This window comes from Myotis myotis, unplaced genomic scaffold (genome assembly GCF_014108235.1).
Source record: "Myotis myotis isolate mMyoMyo1 unplaced genomic scaffold, mMyoMyo1.p scaffold_m19_p_8, whole genome shotgun sequence".
In the NCBI taxonomy this organism is placed as follows: Eukaryota; Metazoa; Chordata; class Mammalia; order Chiroptera; family Vespertilionidae; genus Myotis; species Myotis myotis.
The window spans coordinates 88,945,593-88,958,427 of NW_023416390.1; positions in this window are offsets into that span (position 1 = coordinate 88,945,593).

A 12,835-nucleotide genomic window follows, 5' to 3' on the forward strand; every position below is an offset into this window, starting at 1 on the left:
GGGCCTCTAGTAGATATATAAAACACCAAAAATCATACCCTTCAACCAACACTTAATCATTTGGAGTATATTCATTGATATCTTTGTCTAAGCTTATGCAAACATAAATATAAATAAAATTATTTGTTCTAGGTCTGTGAAATATGCTATTGGTATTTTAATGGAATTGCATTGAATCTATAGTTTCAGGTAGTATGGATATTTTAATGATGTTAATTCTACCAATCAATTACAACCGTTTATGTCTTCCTCTATCTCTTATTTCAATGTCCAATAGTTTTCTGAGTACAAGTCTTTTACCTCCTTGATTAAGTTTATTACTAGGTATCTTAATTTTTTTTGTTGTTGTTGCAATGGTAAATGGGGTTGTTTGTTTACTTTCTCTTTCTGAGAATTCATTATTGGTACCTAGAATTGCCATAGATTTCTGGGTGTTAATTTTGTATCCTGACACATTGCCAAATTCCTTTATTAAATCTAGTAGTTTTTTGGTGGAATCTATAGGGCTTTGTATGTACAATATTATGTCATCTGTGAAAAATGACAGGTTTATTTTCTCTGTTCCAATTTAGATGCCTTTTATTTCTTCTTCTTGTCTGATTGCTGTGGCTAGGACTTCCAGTACTATCTATCTATCTATCTACCTATCTATCTATCTATCTATCTATCTATCTATCTATCTATCTATCTATCTATCTAAGCCTAAGCGACAGAACAACCGAACTACTGGAACAACCAGAAGAAAAATCTCCATGATGTGCACGGACCACCAGGGGGCAGATGCTCAATGCAGGAGCTGCCCCCCGATGGTCATTGTGCTCCCACAGCAGGAGCGCTGCTCAGCTGACTGACATGTCCCACCAGCCCTGCAGCAGCCACTCACTCCCTCAGTAGTCCTGCAGGTCCAATCTTTGGAGAAGGGACCAGGCACCAATGGACCAGTGCCACTGGTACAATCCCTACAGCGCCACCAGACTCCTGGAAGTCATCCTCAGGCACCGTGGCTACTTCCCCTCCCTAGATGCTCTACAAGGAAGAAAGGTTAGAAAAGCGACCATCAGGTGGCTCCCAACAACTAGTGCGAATGTCAGGGGGATGGATCTGGATCCCAGTCCTGCAAGAGCATCCCATCCCACGCCCAGAGGGCCGACTGTGTCCCGCACCCCCCCTCCCCGCCACCACGAGGGCCCCAAATATGCACGGATTCATATACCAGGCCTCTAGTGTTGAATAAGAGTGGTGAAATTCTATATTCCCGCCTTGTTCCTGTTCTTAGGAGAAATGGTTTTAGTTTTTGCCCATTGAGTATGATGTTGGCTGTAGGTTTGTCATATATGGCCTTTATTATAATGAGTTATGATCTCTCTATTCCCACTTTGATTAGAGTTTTTTACCAAAAATGTTTGTTGGATATTGTCAAATGACTTTTCTGTGTCTATCAATATGATCATGTGACTTTTGTCTTTCAGTCTGTTTATGTGATGTATCATGTGTACTGATTTGGGAATATTGTGCCACCTTGCATCCCTAGAATAAATCCCATTTGATAATGGTGTATGATCTTTTTAATATAGTCTTGGATCCACTTTCTAATATTTTGTTGTGGATTTTAGCATTTATGTTCATCATGGATATTGGCTTATAGTTCTCTTTCTTTTTAGAGTCTTTATCCCATTTTGGAATTAGAACAATGCTGGCTTCATGAAAAGAGCTTGGAAGTTTTCCTTTCTCTTGGATTTTTTTGGAATAGTTTGAGGAGGATAGGTGTTAATTTTTCTTTGAAGGTTTGGTAAAATTTCCCTGTGAACCCATCCTGACCAGGGCTTATGTTTGCTGGGAATTTTTTCATTACTGATTCTATTGCATCAGCTGCTATTGGTATATTGAGGTTTTCTGAATCTTCATGATTCTGTTTTGGAAGACTGTATTTTTTTTTTTGAATCTGTTCATTTCATCCACATTCTCCAGCTTGTTGGCATATAGTTGTTCATAGTATTTTCTTACCATCCTTTGTATTTCTGTGGTGTCAGTGGTTACTTCACCACTTTCCCTTTTGACTCTATTTATTTGGGTGCTCTCTGTTTCTTGATGAGTCTGAATAAAGATTCATCAATCTTGTTTATCTTTTTAAAGAACCATTTTTTGTGTCATTAATCTATTGTATTTTTTTTTTAGCCTCTATGTCATTTATTTCTGTTCTAATCTTTATTATTTCCTTCCTCCTAGTTACCATGGGTTTTTCTGTTGTTCTCTTTCTAATTCTTTAAATTGCAAGATTAAATATTTTATTATTATTTTTTCTTGTTTTTTTGTAATAAGCCTATAGATCTATGAACTTCACTCTCAGGACTGCTTTACTGTGTCACAGAGATTTTTAGGTTATCATGTGTTCACTTTCATTTGTTTTTTACTTCTTTCTTGATCTCATTTATAACCTTTCATTGTGTAATAATATGCTTTTTTGCCTCCATGAGTTTGAATATTTTTTAGAGTATTAATGTAGTTGATTTCTAATTTCATTCCATGTAATCTGAGATGCTTGATGTGATTTCAATCTTTTTGAATTTTTAGAGACTTGTTTTTTATCCTAACATGTGGTCTATCTTTGAGAATGACCTATGTGCACTTGAGAAGAATATATTCTGCAGCTTTGTGGTGAAATGTTCTATAAATGTCAAATAAATCCATCTGATCCAGTGTATCATTTAGAGTCCCTGTGTCCTTAATTATTTTTTTTTTTGGGGGGGGGGTGTCTGGAAGATATCCAGTAAACTCAGTGTGGTGTTAAAGTCGCCTACTATGACTGTATTGTTTTCTATCTCCTTAAAGTTCTGTAGAAGTTTTTTATATGTATATATTTAGGTGCTCCTATATTGGGTGCATATATGTTTACCAGGGTTATATTCTCTTTTTGGGTCAATCCCTTTAATATTATGTATTGACCTTTATTGTCTTGGCCTTCATTTTGAAGTCTGTTTTGTCAGATATGAGTATTGCTACCTAAGCTTTTTTTGTTTGTTTGTTTCCATTTGCATGGGATTTTTTTTTTTCCATCCCTTCACTCTCATCCTGTTTAAAGGTGTTTTTTTCTGAGGTGTGTCTCTTGTAGATAGCATATAACTGGGTCATGTTTTTGTATCCATTCAGCTACCCTATGTCTTTTGTTTGGAGGATTTAATCCATTTACATTTAAGGTTATTATAAGTAGGTACATATTTTATCACCATTTTAATTCATTATGCCTATGTTTTTTTCTATATATATTTCTTATCATTACAGCCAATTTTTTTGCCTTTTTTTTGTTGTTGTCTGGGAAGCTCTTTATTTTACCATCTACTTTGAATGATAGCTTTAGTGGATATAGTAATCTTGGTTTCAGATCTTTACTTTTCATTACCTTGAACACTTCATGCCATTCCCTTCTGGCCTGTATAGTTTCTGATGAAAAATCAGCTGACAGCCTAATGGGAACTTCTTCTGTAGGTAGCAAATTACTTTTCTCTTGCTGCCTTCAAGATTCTCTCTTTGTCCTTAATTTTTGGCATTTCAATTATGATGTGTCTGGGCATGAGCCTGTTTAGGATCTTCTTGCCCAGAACTCACTGTGCCTCCTGAACTCGTTTGACATTTTCCTTCACCAGGTTAGGGAAATTTTCTGACATTATTTCTTCAAACATATTCAGTATCCCTTGCTCCCTTCTGGCACACATATCATGCAAATTTTGTTACGTATCATGTTATCCCACAGCTCTATTAAGGTTTACTTCTGTTTTTCCTTTTTTGTTGTTGTTTTTTCCTTTTTGGTTCTCTGATTGAGTGATTTTTTTCTATACTGCCTTCTAATTCATTGATCCTATCTGTGGCTTCTCCTAATCTGCTGTGTATTCCTTCCATTGTGTTCTTTATTAGTATTATGCCATTAATCATAGTTACTATATCTTTTCTCATGCTGTTGAACATCTTTGTCATCATTATTCTTAACCTTATAAAACTTTTTATATCCATTTAATTTAGCTCTTCTTCTGGAGAATTGTCTTCTTCTTTAATTTCAGGCTTGTTTTTTTCTTTCCCCATGGTGGGTGCCTATTTGGGGTTTTTTGTTGTTGTCTTTTTGTCTGCATATCAGGTAAATCTGCTATTGATAACTAGAACATTGAACCAAGGGTTTTCCCAGGATCATGTCTCATGACACCAAAGAATGAGCTCCATGGACCAGAAGATTTAAACAAAAGTGTGGGAAATTTATTATAAGCAGATTCAGATTACTTGTACTGGGAGGGGCAGGGATGCAATAATGGGCTTCCCTGTGAAGCCTTGTAGTTCAGGGGTATATATTTGCTACAAGCCTGATTCTATATCTATTTGTGTTGACACCTGATTGATTCCTTCAATTGTTCTTGCCCAACAATGTACCTGAGCTTTCCCTGTTTCCATGTGCTCTTTCTCTGTTCCTATTCTGAACTTTTTCTGTTTCTATGTGTCAGTAGACCTTATTGTTGCAGGTCCTCCCTTGTTTTTTCATGTCTCTGTCTCTCACTTTGAATCCAGAAACATTTTATTATTTCTGCATGCTTGGTTCCTGTGATTAGGCTTGCTCAAACTGCCATGTCTTCTCTGCTTATGTTCCACCTGCCTTTGTTTCTTGTGGACCGCTGATCCGTCTGCTTGAGTGTAAAATTAACTTCTCTCACTATGATTTCCAATGTCTAGTGCAGGACAACATCAGATGCTATTTGTGACTGGCCCTGAATAATATTTTGAGCTATTGGCAATCCGCAGATTGGGTTCCTTCTGCTGGGACTGGGTGTCTTTGGAAAGGACCAAAATGTGCACCAGGATCTGCTTTTACTAGCCCCAGACCCAGAAGGAGTTCAGGCAAAGACTCAAAGCCTCCAGAGGTCCTCCTCTGCTTGCCATCTGATTGTTATCAGTCTTGATTAGCCTCAGGCTATCAACCACAGGGTGAGCAATAGATCTTCCAACAGGGTGGGCCAATTGCCTTCCTCCTAGGCAAAAACCTTCTGGATAGCAAACATCCCTGGGAGATGTCCTGAGGGAATGATTCAGCACAGGAACTAGGGTGGCTGCCTTCTGAGCTCCAATGCCAGAGGCCCCAACCCTGGGCTCTTCTCACACAGCTCCAGTCCACTCTGTCTTACTTTTGTCAGAGCACACAATTTTTGCATTGGCCCTTTAAGAGGGTGGTTGCATTTCCAGCTGTCTCTGGCTGACAGACAGCAACCCTGCTGCTTTTCACAGCCAGATATTCTGTGGGCTCCTTTCTCAGCTCTGGTGCTGTGGAGTGGGGGGCCCAGCTAGGGGTTTAGACCCCAAAGTCCTCAGTGGGAAACCTCCACAGCTGAGATATCCCTCCAGGACTACAGCTGCTGTCTGTGGGAGCCCAGCCATCCCATTCACACCTCCACACTTCCTACCAGTCTCCATGAGGTCTCCATTTTCCATCCTGAGTATCAGGGTTCTTTCTAGTCAGTCCTCAGTTGATTTTTTTAGGGTGGTTCTTCTGTATCTTAGTTGCATTTCCAGTTTTGTCATTGGAGAGTGTCAGTATAGCTTCCACTTACTCCACAACCATTTTGGAATCTGACTATTTGATCTTTTATTTACTTAGAATTCATTCATATATATAGAATTACCATGTCAAAGTTGTCATTATTATTAATATTATTCTTATTACTTTTGAGGTACTGCAAACTAATTCCAAATATATTTAGATAATTGTCATTTTCACAAATAATGGATAAGAATAACTATATTATCAACAATCCCATAATGCAGCAATTTGTGCTATGGCACACTGTGTGTGGAATTTTTAAAACATGCAATACCTGCCCTAACCGGTTTGGCTCAGTGGATAGAGCATTGGACTGGGGACTCAAGGGTCCTGGGTTCAATTCTGGTCAAGGGCATGTACCTTGGTTGCGGGCACATCCCCAGTGGGGAGTGTGCAGGAGGCAGCTGATCGATGTTTCTCTCTCATCAATGTTTCTAACTCTCTATCCCTCTCCCTTCCTCTCTGTAAAAAATCAATAAAATATATAAAAACATGCAGTACCTGACTATTTAGTTAAGGTCCTTGACCACTCCTTAGATTGTCAACTTAAAAAAGGACAACAGCTGACACAGCAATATCCATCTGGTATAAATGAATCAAATTTATACCTCTTCTATTGCTCAGATTGGTAAAAAGTATTACATATATGTTTCCTAAAAATGTATGTGCACATAGTATGATTATAAAGTCAGCATTTATTAATATGCAGTTTATTTTCAAAATGTAAAAGAACCTACAGAAATGAATAATAATTTTTGTTAATTCCTGTTTTCAAACTGATGACCATTCTGGTCCAGGCATTGCTGATAATGCAAGTGCAAATGGAACTGGAAACTTCAAGAATCATTTCATTCAGTATTCGTGTGCCTTCAGTTCATCAACTATTGCAGGTTTTGTACCATAAAATTTACCTCTTATGTATCCCCATAAAAAAAATCCTAGTAGCACTTTATAATAAGTTTTCTTTGTTCAAAGCTTTGTCTGACTTTCCCCATTATTTCAAATTAGTTAAATCTGAAAAGGAGAGAAAATTAAGTGTGTTACCAATTGTTAAAGTGTTACAGAATTTACCAGGCGACCAGAAAATACACACACAGGAGTACTCAGAGATACAGGAAAAACCCACTTATTTCCAGATGTACTAGTACCATGACTCAGGGGAACCTGTTTCCAAATCCTGGGAAAACCAATATGGAAGAAGCTTTCTCTTTATACTCTTTGGTTTCTTTATCCCTCATATATGGATCAGACTTCTGGACCTTTCGTGGGCTTTGCAAAAAGCCCGGTGTGTTGGGATGGGCCTGTGAGACCACACCTAAAGGCCTGGCCTGGTGCCAGTGCTGATAACCCCCTCTGGGGGTTGTGTATTGTTCATGGTTTATGGCATCTGTAAAATGTGAGTATTTAGGTAACAGGTCTTGCAAGACCAGATAATTAAGGAAGGAGCAGTGACTTGATTATAGGCTAACAAGAGTGTGCATTAGGGATACTGAATGACTAGGTACAGAGTCAGGCTAGGGGTCTCCCCACCAAAAAAATGTCTTATTTTCCTCATCGAAAGTGTGTATACATATTTTGGGACCCCTACATTCTTTTATCTGCCACAGAATTTTAGTAATAAGTTTGTGTGCCATGAAATGAAAAAGGTTGAAAATCACCGCCATACTCTATCCAGTGGTTCTCAAACTTCTGGCCCTTTAAATACAGTTCCTCATGTTGTGACCCAACCAGAAAATTATTTTCATTGTTACTTCATAACTGTAATGTTGCTACTGCTATGAATCGTAATGTAAATATCTGATATGCAGGATGGTCTTAGGTGACCCCTCTGAAAGGGTCATTCGACCGCCAAAGGGGTTGCGAGCCACAGGTTGAAAACTGCTGTAACTTTCTCCAATTTAATGGATAAAAATGGTGTTAACTATAATTTAAATTTGATTTAAGATTACTATTATTTTGACTTCATATATATTGTATTTTTATTGTTGTTAATCCTCTCCCAAGGATATTTTTTTTCATTGAGTTTTAGAGAGAGAGTTGAAGGGAGGGAGGGAGGTAAGGGGAGAGGGAAATAGTAAAAGGGTAATATGCCTTCCAGCACCAGGATCAGCGGAGCCAAGAGTTCTCCTGGCACCAGGATCAGTGTGACAGGGGGCGGCGCCCCAACTCCCCAATCAGCCCTGCTCTGAGCCCGACCAGGGGCTGCACCTAGGGATTGGGCCTGCCCTCTGCCACCCGGGAGCAGGCCTAAGCCAGCAGGTCGTTATCTCCCGAGGGGTCCCAGACTGCAAGAGGGCACAGGCCGGGCTGAGGGACCCCCCATCCCCCCCGAGTGCACAAATTTTTGTGCACTGGGCCTCTAGTGTTATGTATAAAAGGAGACACATTTAACTATACTAAATATTAAAAATAAAAACAAGACACATTTAATAAAAAAAATAACAATATATTTGAAAACTCTGAAAAGGAACAATTTCCTAAAAACATGTAGTACCAAAACTTGCTAAATGTAAATAGATAATATAAATAAACCATAGTATTCTACAGGTGAGTTTTAAATGCTCACTAATAACAATTTTATTAGACACATGGGGCCATAAGATAAGTAAAAAAAGGCCATTCTCCCTAAATCTTCTTCTCCAGTCAGTATAATCTTTAAACCAAACCAGCCAAATACTATATTCACATTATATTTTCACTCATTAATACAGATGCAAATGTTTCTAAACTATTATCAAACAGAATTCAGAAATGTGAAAAATAATAATGTTATATGATAAAGTTCTCAGGTATGCAATAATTATGTAACATTGAAAAGGCTATTGGTCTTCTTTACCATGTCATAAACTTAAGGGAAAATATTAAAATTATCAGAATAAATGTAGAAAAGGTATTTAAGCAATTTTAGCACCCATTTGATTTAAAGTACTTAGAAATCTTGAAGTAGTAGAAAACTATTTTACACAATAATGATTTTCTGCAAAATACATACCACGCCTAATTGTAGAACATTCAAACTTGCTATTTTCATTTCAGAAATGACAAAACTGTGTTAAATATCATTACTTCTATAAATAGAGAAATAGAGACTCTGACCAAACAAGCAGTGTTAACAAATAACAGGAAGACTATTTGAAAGGAAGAAACAAATATGTCATTAACTGAATACAATATAATTCCCCACAAATAAAAACAGGTGCTATAAAGACAAATATAAAGTATAGAGTTTAGAAGATATGCTAGATATAAGATCAAGATATACAATTTAATTAAATATATTTTATCAATTTATAGAACATATACTTTTAATAATCATACATTTAGTACTGGCCAATGTGGCTCAGTTGGTTGGAACATCATCCCAGGGCACATACCTAGGTTGCAGTTTTGATACCCAGTAGGGGAGGCAACAAATGGTTGGATCTCTCTCACATCTATGTCTCTCTCTCTCTCTCTCACTTCCTTCCTCCCTCCCTCCCTCTCTAAAATCAATGTTTTAAAAAAGAACTATACATGTATAGTCATCATGAAATAAAATACCCTAGGGATAAATTTAATAAAATCTGTGCATGAGCCCAATTGATGAGAAAATCTTGCATATATATATATATTAGTATATGTACATATATATTTTTATGAAAGGCACAGTATTGAATATATGTTAATTATTCTCAAATATCTCTACATATGGACTTAATTTTAAAAATTTGGGATATGTCATGGAACTTAATAGTTTCTAAATTGTATATAAAAAAGAAATAACCAATATTAGCTGAGGTTGCAACATTTTGCTGAATAGCCAAAATGTGAAAACAACCCACATGATGAATGGCTACATAATATACTAGTACATCCATAACATAGACTAGTATGTGGCAGTGAAAGTACTGAAGAGTTGATACTACAACATGGATTAACTTTAAAACATCTGCTAAATGAAAGAACCTTCACAGAAGAACACATTCCACTTTGATGAAATGTCCAGAATAGGCAGGAGTTTAGGGACTGAAAGTAGATCAGTGTTTGCCTATGGCTCCGTGGAGGGTAGGAAATGGAAAGTGACTGTTATTGTGTACAAGGTTTCTTGATAGGGTGATGGAAATGTTCTAAATTTGGATCATAGTGGTACTTGTACAATTCTGTGACTATGCTAAAACACATTTAATTTTACACTTAAAATTGGTGAAATATATAGTATATAAATTATATCTAATGAAATTCTTAAAGTAATATTAGCTACTACATTTTTGCAGAAAAACTGGCTCTCATTATTATGATAGCATGCCTTTGACATTGATTGACAAACAACCCTCTCCCCAAAAAGGAAAAAGAAAAATAAAAACAATAGATTAGAGATGGACAATGCATTCATAAACCTTTAAGTAACAAAATGGCTTTCTAAATAATTAAAAAGTATATGAAATGTTCATAAAATGATTCTTGAATAAATAAAATTAAACCTATTATGTTACATAAAAATGGGTTAAAGACAAATTAAAAATGAGGGAGGGAAACAAAACTGTAACATTTTGGAGGGAATATATTAAAATAGAATTATTTTAATATAGAAAAAGAATAATCAATTTAATAAACAAACAGAAAGCATAAGCCATGCAAAAAAAGAATGATACAGTTATCTATTAGGAAGTATAAATTCCTGTACATCAAAAAATACCCAAAGTGACATGATACACTACAAAGTGTTATTTTCAGCAAATATATTACATGAAAAATTAGTATCCAAAATAAATTAAAGAACTGCAAACACGTAGGAATAAGATAAATTTTCTGATAAGACTTATGAATAGTTAATTAACAGAAAATTAAATTCTAACTAACAATAAACTTATTAAAATTTGCTGACTCTCACAGAGATTAGAGAAAACAAATTAAAATCACAATGAAACTTGCTTCACATTCTTATTCTTTTATTTTTCAAAGGGTGGGAGTGTGAATAACAGGCAATACTTGGTCTTGATGAGGATGTAGATCAATAGATGTACCCGTCTAATTACCTTAATATGATGACAGATGTTAATGTCCTACATTTTTAAATAGCAATTTATTTTTTATATTAAAGTTGATAATTCACATATCCTGCTACATAGCAATTTCACTCCTAAAGATATGCTTACCGAAGTTCTGATATGTTTATAAAGGAGACACATATCTTTATTTTTATGATCTTAAAACAGTCTTTGAATGCACATGTATATATGGAAACATATATGTATGCACATGTATACATATGCACACACACTGGTGCATTATATATCTGCAGAAGAATGGGTAAATTGTGATTTATGTGTACAATAGAACCCTACAAATCAATGAAACTAGAAACACTGGAATAACAAGTATCAACACAGAATTTTATAAATTTATTGATTGAAAGTGCTTACAAAACTACATACGGTAATGAACCACTGAGATAAACATGCCAAACAAGACATGCATATTTATCATAAGAGTATGTACATGCACATGGTCAAAAAAATCAAATCCAAGATACTTGTAATCACTGAAAAGGAAAGCAGTTGCAACTGGCGCAACAAGTACCACTCCTAGGTTAGTAATAGAATATTTTATTTGTAATTCTGATAGTGAGACAGCAGTTTTGTTTTTTATTCTTCATGTCTTTGCTATACTTTAAATAATTTATACATTTTAAAAACTCAGGCTAATTAGGCATATAGAATATACTACAGGTAACGAAAATTTAAGAAATATATGATCTTATTCTTTGTCTTATGTATTCATTCCAACAACATAATCATTCTCCAAGTTTTTGGAACTCTCAAATCGCTCTCTAGTCAGAGTATGCATCACCCTGTATCAATCTGCTTCTGCTACACGTCTTAGTAGGCAACCAAGTTTTGAAATATCCAGTCCCACTTGATCAAAGAATAATATATAGATCTAATTATAAATAACATATTTAATGTATGTGTCAATCAATTTCAGAGTAAGCACAAAACTGTGATAGTTGAATAAATTTCAATCAGGGCTATAACAAATAAGGAAATAGTCAAATTGAAAACCAAGGTTAGCATCATGGTGGCATATGTTGTCCCTCTTTTTGTCACCTCTTTTAATGACTAAAATTCAGCATCCATCCAAACACAAAAACTGCTTACCCAGAACTATACATCCAGGGACCTGGAAGGGGCTGGCTGCCTGTGCATCGGGCACTAGGCAGACAGGCCATGCTGCAAGCTGTGGACTCAGCAGGAGCCTGTGAATCAGCTTCAAGCCCTCTCATCTGCGGTCAGGAGGTACCTGGAGAAAGCTGACTTGAGCAGACACCCATAATGAGACAGCTTTTGTAGAAGTCCAAGTTTTCAGAAAAGAGATTTCAGTACTCTGTTGGAGCAAACAATAATAATAATAAAATAAAATACAAGTTTGGATGCATTGGACAAGGTAAGAATTTTGCCAGCACAATCCCTTCTTCAAGGTGGCACAGTGTGGGGCTGAACCTGGCCTGCAATGACCTCTGCTACGGGGAAAAGGGAGAGCTTTGCAGAACGCTGTGGAAGAACCCATTTCTTCACTGCAGTGCTCACAGTATTGAGTTAAGACCTTCACAACTCGGAGGAGGGAGAATATTGGGAACGAGGCAGGTAACAACAGGAGAGGACATTAAAGGAATATGATTCCTGCTGACCATGTTTAGGACTCCAGCAGGAAGCCCTTTCAACAGGCACAGGGACAACCTAAGCTAACACTTTCAATTGACTTGCAGGCATCCCCAATACTTCAAATACCAAACCCTACCTACCCGCACTGTGCTGCCAGCACCTTGTGAAGCAGTGAGAGCAAGGGCCACTAGGAAGAAAATACATTTTTTTTTTAAAAAAGGTCATATAGTATTCTTGTCTACAGACAATAAATAAACCATAATCTTGAAATGTAGCAACACCTTTCGGAAAATAAAAGAGAGATTTCAAGCAGCTGACTTGGTGAACTGTATGAGTGAGAGAAGAGTTCTGCCTCAAGAGAGAGCAAGGAGCATGGAGCAGAATGTGTCTAAGGTCAGAGAAAGCCTCAGATAAAAGTAACAACAAGTATCTTTTACCTGAAGGCAACTAGCGAAGATAGGAGGAGGTGAAAGCAACTTCAAATGTGAAAATAGCAATACAAATCTCCAAAGAACATGAACAAGGCAACCACATCAAAATAATATTCCCATAACCAAACACAGATACACAGACCTCTGAAATTTACTCAAGAAAATAAAATCATTCAAAATAGCTGCCTTGA